Genomic DNA, 23,567 nt, shown 5'->3' on the forward strand with positions numbered 1-23,567 from the left:
TCCCTTCATCTCCTTAATCTGTGTTGGTATGACTTTTGCACAAGCTTCCATGCAAGGTTTTATGTATTTTGAGTTTTTCTTTCCTTTATGAACCATAACAATTTTTCTATTGAGTAACTCACAGAGAAGGTGCAAAAAATCTAAGCACTAAAGTACGACATTTAAGTGTTATTGTGTTAGTACTATCCTTTAATCATTACATTTAGTCAGCTGGCTTGGGCATATAAATGATTTTTTCCAGGATCTTCTTTCTTAAGATGGTTATCATGTTTATTATGGTGCTATAATAATAATTGTACCAAGTGACTGTAGAATTTATCAATGTCTTAGTATGTATCGGACACCATAATAAACATATTCAAACTTTTTTAGTTAATATCTCAATAACTATTGGAAAATATGAGTAGGTATTTCTCTTTGTAAAAAATGATGAAGTTGGGACACAGGAATTTAAGTTTGCTGAGATCAAGTTGTCGCTGAGTGGAGCACAGGTCAGGCTCCTTACTCAGAAACCTATATCTCCTATCTATGGTATGCATGCAATTCTAAAACACCATCACATAGGATGAAGGTCTCAAGTTTCATTCTTGCATAAGCACACATTTTAAAAGAATTGCTTATTTTAAAAGTGTGTGTGTGTGTGTGTGTGTGTGTGTGTGTGTGTGTGTGTACAACATGTATACATATATCTGAGGCCAGAAGAAGGTATGGGTCCCCTGGAACTGTATTTAAATGTGTTTTTGAACCAGTAGGTGCAGGTGCTGCAAAGCAAGCCTAAATAGTCATCTCTCCAGCCTTGAGGAAGAGAAAATGTTGTTAAATCCAAGTTTGAATGAAACCATACCACAGAACTTAGTATATCTACATATTTAATATTGCATATCAAACACATGTGAAGAGTCATATTTTTCAACTCTCTTTTTAGTGAATAAAATATTTGCTTATGAACTTCATATTTTACATGTTTTTGATACATCTATGAATAACAATTAATTCTCTGAGTTTAGATCAAGTGGACTCACAGTCTTGGTATCCATGATCTATTCTTTACTAGTCACCAGATAATTCATTTTAAACTCACAATGAAAGGGCCATTCTGGTCATGGTATTCCATATTCGGATTCTTGGTTTCTCTACAATGTGTCAGCACAAATTTTGCTCCTGGTAAGTACCCAGTTAGTTTCAGATCTCTGTGACAGAGTCATGGTGTAGCAAAGCAGACAGTGTGTTTTGGAGAGTGTAATATCCTGTTTTTCAATTTTTACAATTATCTACCAGAGTTACTTCATCTGACAACTTGTGATGGTGGCTCTTTGTAGCAGAAAGCCCACTCTCTCTCTCTCTCCCGTATCCTTCCTAACCTCCTGCTTGTACCATTTCACCATCTGCCCTCCAACCAACCACATGAGGCTTAAATGGTGAGCTTGCCACATTGCCATACTGCCTTTGTCTACTTTAGATATGCTGAGTTCTCTACATGGTGAAACCATTTATTCTTAAAGACTCATTCAGTAATAAAGAAACTGTCTTAGGGTCTTTACCAGCACTGAAGTTACTGTGCAATTGGAGGGAAACATGGTATATGAAGTTGGCTGCTGCATTCAAAATGAGTTAGAGACTAACCCACCCATCAGGAGGCTCCTTCTCTCCTAGAAAATTCAGAGTTGCTTGTTTAAAATTCAAACACCTACTCCCTCTGTGGCCATAATTGGCTCGGATAAGCCATTGCCAAATGAACATATGTGGACAGTAGATGCCAAATAATTTAATCTTATTGCTGTATGAATGTGGAATTTTCGTTCGTAGGTGAGTATATTATCATCCCACCATATATACTTAGCTCAAAAAAATGAAGCATAAGAAAAAATCCAGACCTCATCTGCCAGGTAAAATAGCTATAAAGTAGAAAAATCAGTTTTCTAATGAATCCCCTGAGAATAACTTGAGTTACTTTTTAATGCAAGGGCAAAAGAAATCTCTTGGACAGGGCTGCATACCCATGTAGCATTCTTTTAACTTACAGCTTGGCCAAATCCAAATCCTGGATTTAGCTAAATGAGAGTGTTTCCAAACGATGGAATGATCAGACAACCAAGTAGGCTTATGCTGGTCACCTTCTAAAAAACTGACTCGTGTCTGAGAAGCCTAGAATTCCTTCTCAAAGACAAGTAAACACTTTCCCCTGTATTTGTCAGCCTCATGGAACTACTTGGCCAGGCTTTTATGTCTCTTTCAGCATATCCATACAATAACAAGAGTGCTTCTCTTCCATATTCCAGTGTAGAAGCAGAACTAACACCATTTACTTCTTCCAGTTCAGCTTCCTAATTTCCATCTTTGTTGAGATGTTTCTCCTTACTACTAGAATTATTTGAACTATAGCACAATTGTAGGATTTAAATGTTTATAAAGAAAGACACACTGCATTGAGAAAGTAAATTATCAGGGAATATGTACAGACCAAGAAATGACCCCCAAATATTTGGGGCTTGTTATTTTTGAGATCCACTGTTGTATGTGAAGGGCTCTGTATGTGTTCACAACACTGCTTTGAATTCAATTCCACACTTGTCTTATAGGAATAATAGGTTCAGATGGTGTTTTAAATGTTTGTGTCAGAAGGTATGAAAGCATATTAGGAGCCCTTGTCTCATCTTCATTTCCAATTGGACTTAAGGTCGACCCCATGAGACGGAACTCATGTCTAATACTGCTCAGGTGGTCAAGAGTCTGAGACTGGATAGGTCAGGGGCTCAGGGGTAAATAAAATACTATTGCCCTGCTAATGGAGTATAGCAAGAAGATGACTCCTAATGACATCTGCCTTGCTCATCGGTTGCTGCCTTATTCAGCCATCATCTGAGAAGGTGTATCTGAGATCCTTGCAGTAGATGAGAACTAACACAGACTGACAACTGGACCTTGTGCAGAGCGTGAGAGAATGTAGAGTACAGCATTCTAAATGGGTTGTCTCCATTCCCCTCTTTCCTGTAAGGCTCAGGGATCCATATACAAGAGATTATAAGAGCTGAAGGGGATGGATGACTCCAAGGACACAGTGTCCTGCAGACACAACAGTACATATGAACTCACACAGACTGTGGCAACAGATATAGGGCCTGCACATCTCCAAGCAAGATGGGATGCCAAGTGCTCAGAGGGGAACTTAGACACAGGCTCTTACCCTAGCCAAGAAGCAAACTGAAATTGAGACACATTTGAAAAGAAAACAACAGTGTTATCCAAAGGAGTCTTGCTGAATATATTAAGCACACTTCAGATTAGACCCCACGGCCAGTAGTTGATGGCCAACAAAAAACAATCCAGTACTATTTTTGAAGACTTCTTGTCTCATATCATTTTGAGCATTTTGGTTTTTGTCTGATTTTTTACTTGTATATAACAGTTTCAGATTTTATGGGTTTTGTGTGTGTGTGTGTGTGTGTGTGTGTGTTTTGTGGGGTTATTTATTTATTTACTTATTGATTTAAAAGTGATTCAAAACAATTTTTGTGTTATACCCTGGTGTTTGCTCCCAGAGATAGTTCCATGGCTGACTCATGGGAGGAACCAAGAGTAGCAATGTCTAGGTGAATGATTAAGCTTACTTCTTAAGGCATGAGGAAAGAAAGCCAAGTCATGGAGTTAAATGGGTGGGGAAGCTGGGAGGATCTGGCAGGAGTTGAGGAAGGAGAAAAGCATAATCAGACTATATTGTATAAAAAAACTGTTTTCCAATAAAAACCAAAATAAAAGATCATTTGTCTCAGTCATGGAATCAGGACCTGAGTCTGTATGCTCCCTCTACCTTAGCACTGATGCCTGCAGCAAGCAAAAAGAACCCTTCATGTTACTCATCTGACCAAAAAGGAACAAGATGTGCACTCGTGTGAGCAAGTAGCTAAAATGAAAACAGATAACGGTGCCTGGGTCATATCGATGCTCAAGAAAAGCAAGGATCTGGAGTAAACTGATTAGATTTGACTGGAAACTGGACCCAACCTAAAATCACCTGGGAAAAGTCTCAGACTCATCAGCATGTCTGTGGAAAAATGTCTGCATTGCCTTAATTGATGTAAGATCCAGCCTGAAAGTGAGCAGCATCCACTAGTAATCTGGCTGAGTAATAAGTAAGCACACATCCATTTCTCTCTGCTTGGCTGTGGATATGACGGTAGGACTTGCTAAATGTTCCTGCCACCTTGACTTTCCTTCTGTGGCCTTTACTCTTCTAAGCTGCTCCTTCTCAGGGGCATGGTATCACAGTAGTAGAAATGAAATTAGGAGCATGAACTATGAGCTGTAAGTGTCTCTACTAATACACATCCATAACTATAGTAGTGTGTTCAGTTCAGAGTCTTCATGTGCCTGGCTGGGCACAAAAAACAGTTCTCCCAAAACAGACATCTTTTAGAAAACTGCTGAAATTGGAAGGTGAGATTTTTGCATCCACCTTTATCCTATTTGAAGACCCTCACGTCACAGGTGTCCTGCTTGTAGTCACAAAAAGGAAATGTCACTAAGTCCAAGAAGAATTAGAAATAATAGTTTGACTCCTTCCTAGTTCATCACCACTAAATTCTCCCTGTTTGGTCTCAAATTGCACATTCTCTGCATAACTGTCCATAAAAATCATTTCTCTGATCTCTGAGTTTCATATCTGAAGCCTCCATGTCTTATACAGCTTTGATTAAACAAAATTTTTCAAGTTTTTCTCTTACTAATCTGTTTATTTGGGGATTCTTCTCAGAGGTGCCAGTCATGTACTTGCCACTGAGTGAGGAAAAGATCATATTTCATTCGTTTCTAAGTGCAGAAACTCAGCCTATCACAGACTGAGCATAACTTTAGCACCTTTGACCACCCTGGAGGAAGTTAATCTTATTACATCTGCTCCTTAGTGTATACTACACTGTCAGTCCTATCTCAAGCAGGACACTGTCCAAATTAAGTAAAAAGAAGACAGATAGGGTCGATATTCCTTGAACTTTAGAGGGCCGATATTTATAAATGTTTAAATTGCTTAAAACTTTAAGTATTGTCTTTTTTGTTTGTTTTTAATATCTCCCTTAGGATTCTATTGCTATAAAAAGAACACCATGACCACGGCAACTCTTATAAAGGAAAGCATTTCACTGGGGCTGGCTTATAGTTCAGAGGTTTAGTCTATTGTCATCATGGTGGCACGCAGGTAGAAATGGTCCTGGAGAGAAACCTGAGAGTTCTACATTCATATCAGCAGGAAGCAAGGACAGAGACAGACTCTGGGCCTGGCTTGAGCATTTGAAACATCAAAGCCCACCCTGTGACACATTTGTTCTGACAAGGACAAAGCTATTTTCAAGGCCACTCCTCCTGATAGTGCCACTCTTTATGAGTTTATGGGGGCCATTTTCATTCAAACCACAATGACTTAGTAGTATATATATACTACTTAGTATATATATATATATATATATATATATATATATATATATAGCAATGGGTTTCATTGAGATATTTATATATGTGCACAATGTATTTGATGAAGTTATTTCTTTTACTAGAGGATTATTAATCATTGGTATTTAGAACAAAAGTTTCTGCTACTCTTTGGCTGATTTCCCAAGGGTCACTGTGACAAGAACCTGCACGTCCTACCTTGAGCCAGTGAGAAGCCAGAGGATCACCCATATCCTTACACCAGGGTACTGTTATCTGGCGTTCTGGGCAGGGCAGGGCTTTCATAAAGTCTACATACCCTTTCTAAGTAGAATTGTTTAGAAATGTAGATTCCAAGGGAACAGATGGCAGCTTGGCTGGCATCTCACTGAACAGGAAGGTCATAAAAATCTTAGCAGAGTTCATCCTGTTTGTCTCAGCCCCAAGGAACCATGCACAGCATACAGACACTGCACTGTGGTACACAAGGCAATGCTTTCTGTCACTACAGAAACAAGAGGCTTCATTAAGTGCAATTTGAAGCTCTCTTAGCTTTGTTCTTAGTGCAAGTTGCCCCCAGCCACTACTTAGCACTTTCTTAGCACTTTCTTCTGTTCAGGAGGAGATCGAAAGTAGAGGTAAGGAAAAGCATGACCTATAACCTTTCAAGTATGGAGCAAATATATGAAGTGTGTACAAGATAACCCAAGAGTTAAATGATAGGTTTTAAATCCCAAATGTATCTTAAAACTTACTCATTATTGTCACTGGAAGTCTACTTAACCCCGTTTTGACTATTTTTAGTCATTTTGGAAGATCAATCTGTCCCTTAGCTGAAGAAACTATCTCTTTAAATTCAGGTGAATGGCATTTTTATAGAACCTCTAATCTTTGGGGGAAAGTTTGTTGTTTCTACTCATCAATGGCCCTTCAAGTTCCTGAAGCTGTTTTCTGAATTCCAGTGCACATTTCCACTTCAGATGAAAAGACATTAGACAAAAGCTTGTGACGAATCATTTTTCTTTAGAAATGGACATAGGTAGAGAGTTCCTATGCATCCAGCTCCCCCATGGGGACTGGGCTCATAGGATTGAAAAGACATTCACACAATTATACATAGTAAAAGAAATTGTGAAGTTAGGAGGGAGATGTAAAGGGAGGTGTGTCCTGGAGGATGATATGGAGGATTGAGGGCTAATACAATCAAGTTACATTGTATACATTTATGAAATTTTCAGAGTACAGTGCAAAAGGTGAGGTGGGAAGCCAATACTATCAACATCTCCAGAATCTGTTTGCTCACCCACTCTGGAAAATGCTTCACATGAACAGAGTTTTTCATAGCTACCCAACCTGTAGTTCTGATTTAAATTGGACTGGATGACAGGCACACTGGGTACTCCCCTGACATTTAAGAAAGTTGTGTTTCTTTCAACGAATCATCAGCAAGTCTACTGCTGAGGCAACTATGTTTCCCTAATTCACATGCTTCATAATCTCTTCACGTGCCTTGTATCATTTTTCTTAAAAGATGAATTATTTTTAAAATTTTTACTGTCTGGTGTTCTGGTATGAACAATTTCCTACCTTATTAATGTTCTTTGAGAAGGTATTTCCAGCACGCCTCCTTAATCCGGGACTCTAAATCCTATTTTGATAAGATCTTCTAGGCTCTTTTAGTATAAGTATGTGCAGAGTCTCTTGTTTGAAGCTCTCAGTCAACATTGAGAAGACAGCCACAAAGACTGAAGCACTTGACAGGGGCGTCCCTGATGACCCTACACTTCATGAACAATAAAAAGCCAATGTTTTTTGTTTGGAAAGTTAGCTTAAATGAGAACACTTCTCTCTTGTTGACTAAGTCTTCCTTACTGAAAAGACACTTCTCAGGCAGATAAAGAAATTTACACTCTCCATTCATTAGGTGTTTAATCTTTGTATTCTTGTGGTGACAAAGGCGTACCATTAGTACAAGGAGACTCTCCTGATGACAGAGGTGAATCCTAGTGAAAGGAAGCCAGTGAAGGTGAAGTAGCATAAGGCTTTGTAACCATAGTTACCGTAAGTCTGAGATTATAAATGTGTTGTCTCCACTATGAAAGATGCATTAACATTCCTTTATGTCTGCTCTTGGAAACCTTGTCATCCTGGCTAGTCTGTTTACTTACTTATCTCCTAAGAGATGGCTAGGTTTAATTAACACTTAAACATTAACCTTGAAGATCTCTATCCTGGGGGTAGTGTGGAGAGAGCAAAGTGAATTGGAGACTCTGGAAACAGCAGAGTGTAATTGTGATCATTATGAAATGCTCAAATTCTGAAAAGAAGAAAAGTGTTATAATTATAAGAATTTGCTCCTAATGACCCAGAAAAATCTGGAAATGAGATTCTCTGACCTGATATATGCACCTGACATATCTGAAGGGTGAACGGCAGAGCTGCTGAAATCAAATCTTAAAACCAAAATGGCAGCCTGCTCTGTCATTAATTGCACATTAATTGCACACGCAGTGCCAGCAGATATTTCCTTGTTAAAGGATTTGTACCCCATCCTCTGGAATGGTGAGTGTATCTGTAATAATGAGGTAGACTATTGTTTTATGACTAGACTATCACCATAGTTAGGGAAATGAATGCCTCAGCTATTTTTCCACTTGAAACAAATGTTCTGACAACCATGGAATTTTATAATTTGCTTTGAATGTCTGGCTCTTACAAACAGCTGTTTCTATTATAGAAGCACTGTGTGATTTGCCTTTTTTGAACACCTCTCGCTGTCTGTATCTCTGTCTCTCAATGTCTCTGTCTTGGTCTCTCTCTCCCTTCTCCCTCCCTCCCTTCCTTCCTTCCTTCCTTCCTTCCTTCCTTCCTTCCTTCCTTCCTTCCTTCCTTCCTTCCTCCCTTCCTGCCTTCCTGCCCTCCTTCCCTCCTTCCCTCCTTCCTTCCCTCCTTCCTTCCTCCTTTTCAAAGCACATCACATGAGTTCTATATTATAATAAGGTTAGGGGTTTTCAAATGATTTTTCTCAATTCATTCTGACAAACTCTAATGTTAACCTCACTGGGTATATTTTCTAAAGCTCTTCTCCCTTGCAAGGGAGGAGGATATCTGACTGACACCTAGAGCAGGATTCTATCGGTTAAAATGATCAGCTTCCCCAAGTTGTCAGGCAAAGTTCGCCTGACAAATTTTTATGCTGGAGAGATTAGTTTACACAAATTTTCTTCTAAAACAAAACAAAACAAAATAAAACAAAACAAAACACTACTGCTCTACATGAAAGTCACCAGTTCCCACCTCAACTTTTAATTACTCTGCAAACTTTAAATTCTCATTCAGACCTCATCTCCACCACATCTCAAAGGGTGGAAGACAGATGCTTCCTACGATCTTGTGGGACCATGCCAGGGGATCACACCCGCATCGTTGGTTGTCTGTCCTCAATTAATAAAATATCATATGACATATGCCCTGTAGTCTGGTTGACCCCTGAGCTTTCCTACAAAATCCCCTTTAGCATCTTCATCTGAAAAAGGACATCAGAAATGTGACTAGCAGAAATCATCCAGGCCATCTACCTGGGTTTGCTCACTGTTCCTCTCACTGTCTGCTGTCAGGGGGAGGGGGCAGTTTAGGATTCCTCCCTCTCCCTCCCTGCACTCCTCTATTTCAGGAACAGTGCATATAGTGTAAATATAAGTATAAATTCCCTGTCCTATGCAAGGCAGGGAATCCTCCATCTGGCAATGAGTGAAGTAAAGGGGCTCTTGTTCTCTTTTGGTTCCTTTACACCTGGGAAGAAAGATCTTACCCCTAGAGAGTATGTTCTAATTTGTCAATTTTATTGGGTTTTATTTCTCAGAATATGTGGAAAATATTAAAACTCAAACTGGGTGATGAAGATTTAGGGTAAATGAATCCTGAAAATAATATTTTATGTTAACGTAGTCCCTCTTCACTCTAGCATCAATTCAGAATAAAGTACAGCATGTCAGAGGGAATGCAGCCTTAGACAGATGTGTGCTTGTTCTGATCATCTCAAATCCTGTGTAAAAATTCTGACAAAGGATTTATTTTCTCATTTGGAAATTATTTATAATAAAGGCATAATATCAAATAAATACTTGTAAGACAAATAATAAATTGCTTTTTTTGAAGTGGATAACGTTAAATTAAATCCAGATTGCTTATAAAACCAGCATGTTGGAAAGAAAACCAAACTTGGTGTCTGAGGCCAGAGTTCTAGCACAGTTTTTTTGTTTTAAATCACCATGTGCCTGTTTGAGATTCAGTTTCAACACAGCAGCCCCCGAGGTGAACTGAGCTTAAATGAACTGATCCTTACAACCGTGTGCTCCTAAGGACTCAGATGTTCAAAGAACCCCAGCTGGCTGCTACCAAGGCTGCCAGGGCAATGGGAAGGAGCAATCACAGCCATAGCCAAGGAGCTGCTGAGTCAGTCTGGGAGGAGGCTGAGTGCTGTGGACTGGAGAAGTCAGGGAAGGAATGTGCATCACACACCCCTCTCTGCCCTCACACACAACCACAACCCGGCTGCTCTTTTAATGAAGTTAAAATTGATTTTGTCACAGATTCATACTATGTAGCCCATGCTCCCTCTAAAGACTCTAAGAAGGGGGATTGTCGGGGTTTTCTTTGAATTTTTAGTTAACACTTTTCACGTGATGTATTTTGATCATGTTCCTTCTCTTCCTCCAATTCCAGGAGAATTCCTGCCAGATTCTCCCTACTTCCCCACTCACCCAAATTCATATCCTCCCCCTCAGGCTTACCCATCCCCCAAAACATGAAAACCACAAAAGTCAAACTAGACAGGCATTGCCAGCTTTTGGTGTGGGGTACAACAAGGGACATTCTTTTCCATTAGTCTTTCAATATGGTAGTCTCCTTCGAAGGACAATGTCTAAAAATGATCAGGTATCTAGTCTATTATACAAGTAATAATACTTCACCTTGATTAATTATACCTATAAGATATACTATGTCACATGTTATAATATATACTTATAATTATATTACATAATATTTTGTATAATATATCTTATAGGTATAATATATACAAAATATGAATACATATAAATATATAAATATAATGTGCATATTATATTTTGATAGAATATATAAAATATAAATAAATATATTATACACAAATATATATATCAATAATATATTATATTTATAATATAATTTATACCTTAAAGGTATATGTAGTATATACCAATGATAATATACTATATCTTCAAAAGTGAAAAAGGAAACTAGATCAAAATATTTTAAAGTTTGGACCAGAAAAGGAATAATAAATTTTGTAAGAGAAATACAAATAATATTTTAACATTGTACTCATCACACACTAAATAATACTAAAAAAAAACCCTCACATCATTTTTAAAATTGCAAATAAAACTTATTCATGATTCATGGTACCTTTACATTAATATTTTGTTCAAGCGTCCATATTTCCTGATATCACAAAGGTTGGGTAGTGACCCATCACTGATAGCTAACAGCAGTGGCTCACAGTGAGTTAATACCTTCATTTTTTTTTCATCAGAAATAATCTAGGCTCTAGTTTTAGTAACTTGTGCTTAATGTCGTTCTAGGGAAAAGGTTTAGAATTGAGAGTATACACTCTAGACGCCCTGCCCTTGTACTTCTCACGTGAATTCCAGACTCTTAAAACTAGAAGCAGGTGTTGGTCGAGAGTGGGTCAAATCGCAATTCTAAGCAACAAGACTCAGAGGAAAAGAACACATGTAAAAGGAAACATTAGCCAGGGATGGTTGACACATGCACTCTGTTTTCCTAACTCTTGAGAGACTGGACCAGGAGGTTGAGAACACAGACAGTTTGAGAAACAGAGAAGAAAGGAGACAGGGGTGCTGAAGAGGAAGACTATTAGTACAACAGGAGCACCTGTTATGCAGAAAAAGAAAGCACCCACCATGGTGTATGCTAAAGCCCATGCTAAATTCAGGACAACCTGTCGGCATCCCCACCGTGACGTGAAATTACTAAGAAGCACCTGGGGGAATGTAGCCCAGGTAACAAAGAGGCCCACTAAGAACATGAAATTTAGTCCTAATCTCACAGAAAACTCCCTCTCTAGAATGTTACCCCCCATGACTCAGTACCCTAACAGTGGACTGCACTTTAGGGCCTTCAGATGCATCTCTCATATGGCTTTAGGAAACACTGAGCACTGTCAGATTCACGAACACCCTTCACAAAGGTGGAATCAACTTAAGCAGAGTACTCAATAAACTACAAATAACTTTTTCAAAAAGGAATTATGTGCCACTTAAAAAGACAAGAAATCATACAATCTGAAAAGACAAGAAAAATGTAAGACCCATGGTATGTTGTGGCATAGATTCTTTAGCACATAGAGAACTGTGTACAATTAGCTACAGTATACTCAGAGACAGAAAAAGTCAACAATCTGTATCCTCAGTATTATGTAGAAGGTAAAGCTAACAGAAAAAAAATGTATAAGGAGATTCTAGCAATCAAGGCAGAGAAGGCAAAGTAGATGTTTTAAAAAGACACCACAGTTTTCTGCATCTCATCTGAGGCTGGCAATGGTTGAACAGCATTGATAATTCTTCCAGAATTATAGCCTGTACCAACTGCAGAGAATCTTAGACCCCTGCCTTTTAGCAAGATCCTGTAAACTCAGGGTGGCAGTTTGAATAAGACTGGCCCCATAGACTCATATATTTGACTGCTTCATCACCAGGTTATGAAAATATTTGAAAGGATTAGACGGTTTAAAGGTATAGCCTTGTTGAAGGAAGTGTGTCACTGGGTACTGGGGTAGACTTTAAAGTTTCAAAAGCCCATGCAAATCCTGTGCCCCTCTTCACTTAGGCATCAGGATATAGCTCTTAGCAATTGGGCCACTCTCTCTGGCTATGCATCAGAAAATAGTTGTTAGCAACTGCTCCAACATTTGCTGGCATGTTGCCACATTTCCTGCCATCATCAGTAAGCTAAAGAGTAAATTCATGGCTAGCTTGGGCAACTGAGTGAAACCAAGTCAAGATAAAATTTAAAATGGTGGCCAAGGACATAGCTCAGTGGCCCATTGCTTATCAACAATCATAGGACAATAGATTCAATCTACACTATTTGAAAAAAATAAAGAGACTTTTGGTCTAAGTAAACACTAGTGACTGGGACAGCCAGTTAGATTCAGACTTAAGTCCTCATTCGCTGATGTGAACATAGATGGCACATATATTCGTAACATTCAGCAACGTCTTCAGTTGACAATGAGTAAGCTTAACTGAGTCTTATGCCAGCCTTTATTTTATCTACCTTTTCTGCCCTTGCCCATGGCCTACCTCTCCATCTTTCCCACTTCAATCCATATTTGACAGCCAAAATACTGAAGTGCATTCATTCACAAAGCACAGAAGCTAGTCACTCGTAAAGAATTGTTCTGTATAATGAAATATGATCTGCCCAATCAAGCGCTTTAAAGATATCACAGGGAGTCATCAGGGGCAAAATCTCCAGAGTAGATTGTGGGCTCCTCAGCCAACCTGATTTATTTACTTGTTTATGGAGGCATATATCCTTCCATTCTTCTGCCTTATAAGCAATAAAATAAGCAAAACATATATGCTTGACAGTATGATAGCCAGAACAAGTACTGTGGAGAGATGGAGCGAGAAACCCAAACATGGGGTCAAGTCTGAGGATGCGATTTAGAATCTCACTGAGAAGGTAAAGCTCGAGTAAAAATAACTCTCAAGAATGAGAACTTGGAGAGACAGCAATTATTCAAAGGAGACAAATGACGATCTAGGCGAAGGGAAGAGCCACCGTGAAAGCCACAAGGCACCTCCTTGAGGTGGCTGAGACAGGTGACGATACGAGGGGAGAAAGGCACTAAGGGGTGAACTCTTACATTATGCAACCAGATATTGCTGGTGGCTTTTCTATTTTGAAGTTTGGATTTTACTCTAAGTCACAAGAAAACATTACTAAACATTTCTTAAGAAACAACCAACATGAATATAATTGCTATATCAGTTATTGCTGAGGTTTTCATATATAAAGAAGGTAGATTGAAGAGATGAGCTACAGAAACAGAGAGACCCACTGGAAGCAATTGCAAGCATACAAGCATAAGAAAGTAGTGCTTTTGATCACCATGATGGTGGTGGGGTGGGCACATGCTATTAATTTTGGATATGATCTTATGCAGGACAAGTCATAAACTACAATGTGAATGAATGAATGAATGAATGACACCAAATCTTCCTGGGGTGGAGTGTCCTTAAATGAGTCAAAAATGATCACAAAAGAATTAGTAGTTGATTGGGGAGAGAAAGCTATGAAGACAACTGCTTGATACATACTAAATAAATAAATACATAAAATATACAACATCTATGGGATTTTGAAATGTTTGTATTAAGCAGCTTAAGCTGCTCATGACAGCATATGATCAAGAGGGTGGAAGGACTAAATGCCAAGAGGAGAGATATACAGGTTCAGGCTATGAACTTGTTTCTTTAACATACAAAGAATGTCCACATAAAGACAGACAATATAGGGAACAAGGTCAAAGAAACTGAAAAGGCACCCACCACCAACATAAGGAATAGGCACACACAGAGTCGTTTAAAAATATGCAACAAAAAATTTCAAGAAAAAGAATAAACCCAAACAAGAAGAGTGAGCATTCAAGTTAAAGTCACATATAAAGATTAATACAAGTGAAGGAATAATGGAACTGGGTATGGCTACAACCTCCTAAAACCAATCAAATGAAGGTAAGAATATACACAGTTATGCAACCTTGTAATATTACTCTTCAGTATGTAGCTAAGATTATTGATCATACACACCCAGAAGTATACACAAAATTGTTCACAGCAGCATTTTACCACTGTCAAACTGAAAACAACCCAAAATCCTTAATAGTAAAATGCTTAAATGTTTCATGATGTTCCTAAAACTGGATCCCTGGAACACTGAGGGATAAGCACAGATAGATAGATAGATAGATAGATAGATAGATAGATAGATAGATAGATAGATAGATAAACAGATTCATGCATAGTCTAAAAACAATTTGGAAACAAAAGAAAATATAATATTTAACAATGCAGGCTTAGATGGTATGAATATATGAGTGTAATGAACTTATCCCAAAATGGAGCATCTATATTCACCACAGCAGCACCAAGACTCTGGAAACATCAGAGAAGATGGAAGAAGTGTGAGATCCAGAGGGTAGGGACGAGTGCTGTGAGATGCTGCCTTCTGGACACTGTGTGACTATCACAATCAGGACCTCACCACAGCCCCTGTTACTTGCACAAGATCAAGCTACCAAAACCACATCACCCCAACCAAGGTGCTGTCAGCTGTGGATCATTACTGGGGGAGGGAGAACTGTCTCCTTTTTTTATTATTAATTTTTATTAGATATTTTCTTTATTTACATTTCAAATGTGATTCCCCCTTCCTAGTTTCCCCTCTGAAAATCCCCTCCCCCTTCCCCCTCTCCCTAATCCCCAACCTACCCACTCCAATTCCTGGTCCTAGAATTCCTTTATATTGGGGCATAGAGCCTTCACAGGACCAAGGGCCTCTCCTCGCATTGATGAACGACTAGGCCATCCATCCTCTGCTACAAATATAGCTAGAGCCACAAGTTCCACCATGTGTTTTCTTTGATTGCTGGTATAGTTCCAAGGAGCTCGGGGGTACTGGTTAGTTCATATTGATGTTCCTTCTATGGGGCTTCAGTCCTCTTCAACTCCCTGGGTATTTCTCTGGCTCCTTCATTGGGGACCTTGTGCTACATCCAATGGATGACTGTGAGCATCCACTTCTGTATTTGCCAGGCACTGGCAGAGCCTCCCAGGAGACTTTGGTTTTATGACACAGCTCATACTGGTTTCCCTTGTGCCACTGAATGCTACAGCTTCATAGCTGTAGATACATGGACAGCTTTAACTGGACTTAGTGGGTTCTAAAAATGAAATAAAGACATGAAGTTGGGAGGGGCCTGTTGGGAGTGGGGCTTAGCCAGGAACTGACATGGAGAAATGGGAAACAGTTATCAAATTACATTGAAGACACGTCCAATATTTTCAAAATAAAGACAACCTTTAAAAGCAACAGGAAATCAATGGGACAACTGTCCTTCCTATACGTAGTTTAAAATGCAGCACCTCCCAAGCTGAAGAGATAGGGAGAAGGGACAAAGGGCCTCCAGGTCACTGACAACATAATGTTCCATGGATTTGATGATAATCATAATCAAAACTTGTTTTGTTTGTTTTTAAAACATTGTATTTATTTCTTTACTGTTTTTATGTGCATTTGTGTTTTGCCTGAATGTGTGTGTGTGTTCAAGAAATGTATGTTGTGTCCATAGAAGCCAAAAGATTAGTATCAGATCCCCCGGAACTGGAGTTACAGGTGACAGAGCTCAGATGTTGGAAATTGAACCCCGGTCCTCTGAAGAGCAGCCAGTTCTCATAACCACTCAGACATCTCTTCAGCATCCCCAAATATCTTTTGCAACAAAGAATTGCTTTCAAAATGAGAAAAATGCCGGGCATGGTGGTGCACGCCTTAAATCCCAGCACTTGGGAGGCAGAGGCGGGTGGATTTCTGAGTTCCAGGCCAGCCTGGTCTACAAAGTGAGTTCCAGGACAGCCAGGGCTACACAGAGAAACCCTGTCTCGAAAAACAAAAACAAAAAACAAAAAACAAAACAAAAAACAAAAACAAAACGAGAAAAATGATTGAATTGCTGAGCTGAAAGTTAAGGCACCACAATTACAATTTGTTGTTGTTTGGTTATAGTCTCCTTCTAAGGAGGTCTGCCTACTTCAGGGTCATGTGATTTAGTGTCTCTAGTCTTATGCTTAGGGTATCAAGATAGGTAGAACTATGTCACAGAACAAAGCCAGGACACCCATGCTGTATTAGCATTTTATGCCAAGGAAAAGAACTAGGCTGAGCAACATGTCTTCATTTTGGAAGGCAATCTGCTTTGATTGACATTCTAATTGAATATGCACCACCCAGGAGCCATAGAAGACATATACTTCTAACCCCAAAATGTAGACTACCCAGCAAACAGATTAGATTCACGTTCTACCAAAAGGCAAAATAAGGAAGAAAATGGTTCAGTTTTCCTAGACTTCCAGACATATGCTCCCATGCTGTGATATACATTTTGCCTCCATTTTGCTGTCTGAGCCTGCCTTGATACTAGGATAAGTGTATTGTGGATGGGACTGGGATGGAATCTGATAGAGGGTTAATGAATGGTTTCTCAGAAACAGGAAATAAGTAGCTCTCTCCCTGGCCAAAGAAAGAGAAGATGTAGAGCTGACACGCAGCAGAGAGGTTTTCCTTACATGGCCTTTTTGATTTATAAAAATAATGGCTATTGATTTATGACTTACTGAGAAATATTTGAAAACTTTATAAATAGCACCAGTCTGGCATGGTAGACCTTGCTTTCTGACTTCTGTGAAGTCACTAGTTAGGCATGTAAGCTCAGGCATGTTTTCTCCTACAGCCCTCTCTATCTGCAAAAGGAGCAAAGAGGGCTTCTGCATCCCTCTCAACCCTAGAGTCTAAAATCCTATTATAATGCCTGGGAGAGAGCTCAGCTGGCAAAGTGTTGGCCACAGATGAGGACTCAAGTTCCAGCCACAGAACCCACTTTTAAAAGTTGACAGTGTGGAGTGTTCTCTAAAACCAGCATAGGCAAAGCTAAGGAGATCCATAGGACACCGCTGGCCAGCTCTCCCAGTGCTGGTCAGTGAGCTGTGAGCCAGTGAGAGAGTGTATCTCAGCAAAAGCAAGTGGGGAAAAGTAAGAGAGGGTGGGAGGAAGAGAAGAAGGGAAAGAGGGGGAGAGGGTGATGGGGGGAGGGAGAGAGAAAACAAAAGCATAAAACAAAAGCCTACAAATGTTGATGGTGTCTGAGGAGGATGCTTGAAGTCAACTTCGCATCATCTGACCTCAACAGATGTGCACACATATGTGCACTTGCACACATACAGGTGCACACAGATATAAACACATCCATGCACATGCACACATGCACACAGGTGTCTATAGTGGAGACAATTTGATTAAGTAGGAAAACTCCATGAGACAGCATGCATACCTTAGTCTCTCTGGGATTCTAAACCATAAAAGTAGGCTGATAATATCTTTTTACCCTTTGAATTAGGGGAGGTTTGAAAAATGAGTTGAAAATGTCAATAGCTCAGCCTTCTGCCTAGAACCTAATGACTTTCTGAAAACAGTAAACTCAGAGCTGAAACCCTCTGCATGAAGCTTTCTGAAGGTAAGATTCAAACATGTTCAGTCTTTTTCTGACCCTAGTAAATCAGTGTCACAGTCACCATTCAATCCCATATTATTTCTTCCATTTTGGCCATCTCTTCCACCTCTGCTTTAAATATTGTTTCAAAATTATCTTGTAGTCATGATAATAGTAGTCATTTACCTGTCACCCTGCACTGCTCAGTCATTGCACATAATCTCCAGAGCAGCAGTGGAAGGCAGGTGTTCCCCTGCTTGAAGGTTGGGCCAGGTCATATTTCATTAAATGTCCCCATGAAACCTAGCACTGCACCTTGGATACACAAGACCCTCATCACACATATTTTGATTGACTGAAACTCGGCAGTATGTCCCACTCCCTTTCTTTGTAATGTATGTAGGTGTTTGATTTATAAGGAATTTCTGTCCCTGGATGTGGCCGGCTATTGAATTTATGTGTGACAAGGAAACCATACAGTTTGGCAACTCTATAGTGATAGGTGATGTGTGATTCATTGGGGGGAAGATAAACATTTTCTATTCAGACTTTGAATACCTGGGCCTACGGTTAGCTAATCAAGTCTCTGCATGGCTGAACAGACATGTTCAAAGGGACTTTACTCTAAATTACTCCATTGTGTGTTTCTAGATGCTGTTCTGTTGCATATTGATAATATTTCTTATAGCCACCGCTTAAAAGTAGGAAACAAACATAATTTAGACTTTATTCATCTTAAAAGAAAGCCAGTGATGTTATGAACCTAGGTCCATGCTAGAAACCCAGGACACCATGACACTTTGAGAGGCCAGGATGTGCTCACAATAAGTTACATCTGTCTGTAACGTAAGGGAGGTTTCAGGTTTGGCACACAAAGAGAGACTCAGAGAGTGTGCCTTTCTTAAAAGATGTGTCAAAGCAGGAATTAAAGTTGGTTCTGGAAGATCGTATAGACAGGTGGCAGGGCGTGGGACAGCAGAAACTGCAGGGGCCATTGATCAGCCTCTCTGAGCCATCTCCCTCCTGGTCTGGTTCAGTTGCTTTCTCCTCAACTAACTACTCTTTGCCTCCTGAGGTAGGCTTTAAGTTCCCAGTGGATGTTTTTCTTCCCTCCCCTGTGAAATCACATGAATCTAGGCTGGGTGGGGGCAGGGGAGAAGTATGGTAGGCTCTGAACAATCCCAACCTCACTGGTGGGAGAAATGGTCCCGTAAATCCTTTCAAAGGGCGCCCACCATGTCTGAGAGTCAGAAGGAGCCGTCGGTGACATGAATACGATTATTGTAATGGAGCAAAATGTGTGACCCAACCGGATTCGGTAAAGCCAGCAAAAGGGAACGGCACAGTTAACCGGTGTCCTGGAGGAGCAGTAAACCTGGAGCAGACTTATTAATTAGAGCTTCTGAGGGGCACAGAAAAGGGGAGGCTGTCTCCATTATGGAGACAGCTCCATTCTAGCCAGTTGCTTTCCAAGGGGGCAACTCCTGCTCCTTTCTTTCTTCTCTTTGAGCCAAGCAGTCTGAGTTACTATTCACAAGGTCTCTGTTGTGCCAGAACCTTTTCCATTCAGAAATAGAGCCGATGGGAGAGTTTTTAAATGCATCAGTAGGTGGCGCTCTTTCTTTTAATTTATTTTTCAATCTTTGGTCCTGTTTGTACTGCAAGACCCAGACAATTTTAATGAAAGAGAAGGGATTTTTAAAATGAAAACACATATACAATGTCCTCTTTTAATTGAAATGGTATATTGTGAAATCATTACTGTCACATGACATTTGTGTTTCAGGGAAATGCATATATATATATATATATATATATATATATATATATTCCTAAATTGACTTTAGCAATTTGAAAATGATAGTGGACATCTGTGTTCAATAACGTTTTGTTGGTAGTAACCGGTGTTTAATATTTCATGTCAAATCAGGAAGAGTGATAGAAGGTTCTGGAACAGCGGCGGCGACTGGCATTCCTGCAGCACAGCCTGCCCTTTGTCATACTCACCATAAAGAAACCTGCTGTAGCCGGGATGGGAGCTGCACCAGAGTGACTCTGTTCTTGGACCTTACATAAACTTCCAGAATACACTGTCTCTATTTTCTTTTAGAAATATGTCTATAAGCAAAACGGGCTAAAGGACTTCCCAAGCTCATTATTTATTTAAGTGGGAAAGAGGGGGAGTGTGTGTTGGGGGAAAGAGCTCTTGGAAGAAATTACAGCAGAATAAATCATCTTCTAGAACAAATCTTACCTTTGTTTCTCGTCAGTCCTCTTTCTTGCCTAGTTGGTAGGCTGTGATGGGAAGGGAGGCGAATGCCAATGGAAACATGCCTCCAGTGGTTCACAATGAACTCTGGCTAGGATTCTAACAGTAGGAGCTGAGCAGGGTGGGACAGGGGCAGAGAGGAGCGAGGGATAACTCTGAATAAGTTTAATAAGTTGAATAAGTTCTCATCCTCTTCTATGTGCAATCTAAACTCTATATGCAGCATTGACTTAACAACAGATGTGGTAAAAAGACAATTGGAGGAAAAGGGGCTCTCTTTCAGCTGTCTACAAGACTAGTCCCCCGAATCATCACACTGACCTGCTATTCAGGTTTTGTCAGGCTAATTTCAACATTTTTTTTAAATGCAGGGTCCAGATCAATGGATTTGCTTTGACTAGAATGTAATGTATGAGAAATAGAATGTTTGTGATCTAGACATGCAGGCATAGCTCCTGTTTGTTTATGTAGATTTGAAGGACTTTGTAATTGAGGGAAAGAGCATCCTTCACTATGTGCAGTGATAAGGGTGGACCTTTAGGTGGGCCAGTCCGTATGTGGCCAGGATCTCTTGTATATTTTGAAGAGAGAATTCTAGTGATGAAAACCAAGGTCCTGAAATAACTTTGAGGGAGAAGTGACGTGCCTATGGTGTCAATTTTTCTTGTTTACACTTAAAAATGGGAAAGGGTTAAATTAAACAAGTATTTGATTTTGTAATGGCTTCAAAACTCAGGAATACAGGAGAAGACAAAGTAGATGAAAATACAACATGCTCATGACTTACTTTATATTCCCCCAAATGTCTACTTACAGGCAAAAATTAAGTAACCAGATAAAATTAGCCATGTATAAAAGTTAACCTTTCTCGGGTTCCAAACGACAATGACATTTGCCAATAATGTTAATTCTGTTTGCTTTGCAAAAGTTATAATTTTATTATTTCAATACTTCAGTGTTACCAGAGCTATCAAGGAAGTATGGGTATCTTTCTTATTTGAGACAGAGAGAATAAAGTACTGAGTCTAAAAGCCAAACATAATGACCAAGAACCATGGATCCGTGGCCCCAGAACCCCAGTCTAGCTATGTCCTTTCTCCTGTGCAAGGAAGCTTTGTCTGTGTATGAGACTTGGGCATCCAATGTGCAGCAGGCAGAGGAACAAGTCAAACTTTCTGGCAGATGGTAAAACAATAGAGAAATACAGATAATAAACATGAGTCAGTCCAGGCAGCGATCAGTTGTGGGCATAGCCTGTTTCCTATAGCAGCTTTACGTACAATCCCAGATCCCATGCCTCGTTAAAAGGCTGAAATAGAAAAGATGTCATTACTCAAGTGTTTCTCATGAAGTGAATGTTTCTTAGTCATCAGTATTGGATACCACCGTTCAGTAGAAAGCTCCACATTAAATGATCAGCTTCTTCATCTTCCCTGGGCTGCAACGAAGAACATGTGTTTTGTGCCCTATGAGCATCCATTTGTGAGCTATCATACCTTCTTGGCAAGCATGGTGTTGAAGTTGGGGGTATAAACATAACTTTATGGCATAGCTTGAGACAGCAATCTTTCCAGGGACACATTAAAATGCCCCATCTGCCTCCTCATCCTCAAAGAAGACCCAGTGCCTCCATTAGAATCCCACAAATCAGAAATTTGTTCCCCGTGTTATTAGAGGGTTGGGCTACCTAACTACAGTTCAGAATCATCTACCACCGCTGAGAGTTCTGCAGCTCAGGGGGCTGGTTCTGGTACCTACTCCACAAACCACCACTTCTGTTCTTTTGAATTTGAGACAATATCATCTTCTAAGTCGAAATGAAATAAATACTTACTATTTCTTGCTCAGACCTTTGGTTGAGCCATGTCTGCTTCTCTCTGGACCATCCTCTTCAAATCTCAGAAGTATGGGGGAGGGGGAACAATGAAGAGCCTCAGACAACCATCCCAGATAAGCTGCCAAGTGGGGCAGTGACTTCTTAAAAATGACAGCAACAAAGCTCTTCATCCTGTAGATCTCTCTCTCTCTCTCTCTCTCTCTCTCTCTCTCTCTCTCTCTCTCTCTCTCTCTCTCTCTCTCACTTCTTAGTTGTGTTTAGCAACATTTTCTTCAAGTTTGGCATTTTGTTTGCCCTTTGAGATGATCCATGTTTTTAAATCTGGCGTTATTAAGATCATTTCTTTCATCTTCCGTATCTTCCCAGAATTTTATAGCTCATATATTTTTCTTCTTCAGAGTGCTCTTTCATTAACTAAAAAATCTAAATTATTTTAAAAGTTTACTTTAGCCCATCCTTCACTCTTCACCTCTAGCACAGGAACACACATTGTGCCACTACTCAGTTTGTAGCAATGCTCACATGCAGCATTTATTATCTACTCTCATTGACTTAATAACAACTAGAAAATGGTAGTATATTCTTCCCCAATTTAGAGAAATATATAATGAGTCATATTTATCCATCACTAAGACTATGCATGAGTTGTAGAAATCATGATTCCTAATTCCTAAAATAAAATGCACAGTGATGATGAAGGTCACTGCACATTCAAACTTCTTCCAGAACGCTCAGATATATTCAGATAATTTTATCTTTGAAATTCTTACACAGTTCCATTTGAAAGATGAAAAAAAATGCTCCATGCCTCCATAAGGGCAGAACACAAAGAAACCAGGACATAAACTCCTCATCTAAATTCCCTAACCTCCAACACAGCTGCCTTGCCATTCTGGCTTAGAGTGCCCAGGCCGTAGCAGGAAGCACTGTTTCTGGCTATATTGGTTAGACATTAGACAGCACTGCCCACTCTACCTGCTGAGCTTGTTTCTTTTCCATGAAGATTTATGGGGGAAATGGAGAAAGAACAGTGTGTATCCCTAACACTGAGCTTAGGATGCCAACACATGGACAAGGTCAGAGGAAGCAGCATGTGAAAGAGATTACTAACTGGAGGGTGATTTCAAGTTAGGTAACTTTCCTTTGGTTTTAGAAGCCCTCCTGGCTGACTTAGCATAACCTAGAATCACTTAAGAAGGGAGTCTCTACTGAGAGATTAACTGATTAAGTAGGCTTATGGACATATCTGTGGGGGATTGTCTTGATTGTTATTTACACAGGAGATCCCAGCCTACTGTGGCAAGCACCTTCTCTAGGGAGATGGTTCTTAACTAAGTAAGAACCTCAATACCTGTGTGAGCCAGCTAGCAAAAGCAGCATCCTCCACAGTGCCCACTGTGCCTGCAGAAGTCGAAGTGACTTGTTGCCAAATGGGTCTGCCTTGAGCCCTCACCTTGATTTCCCTTGGTGATTGGCTGTGACCTGGACTCTCAAGTTAAATAAACCATTTCCTATCCCAAATTGCTTTTATGCCTTTTTTTTTTTTTTGCTGAATTATGTACTCATCTTCCCTCCTCACTGAGAATTATTTTCAAGAAAAGAAAAGAAAAGAAAAGAAAAGAAGAAAAGAAAAGAAAGAAGGAAGAAAGAAAGAAAGAAAGAAAGAGAGAGAGAGAGAGAGAGAGAGAGAGAGAGGGAGGGAG

This window comes from Mus caroli, chromosome 3 (assembly GCF_900094665.2).
Source record: "Mus caroli chromosome 3, CAROLI_EIJ_v1.1, whole genome shotgun sequence".
Lineage (NCBI taxonomy): Eukaryota > Metazoa > Chordata > Mammalia > Rodentia > Muridae > Mus > Mus caroli.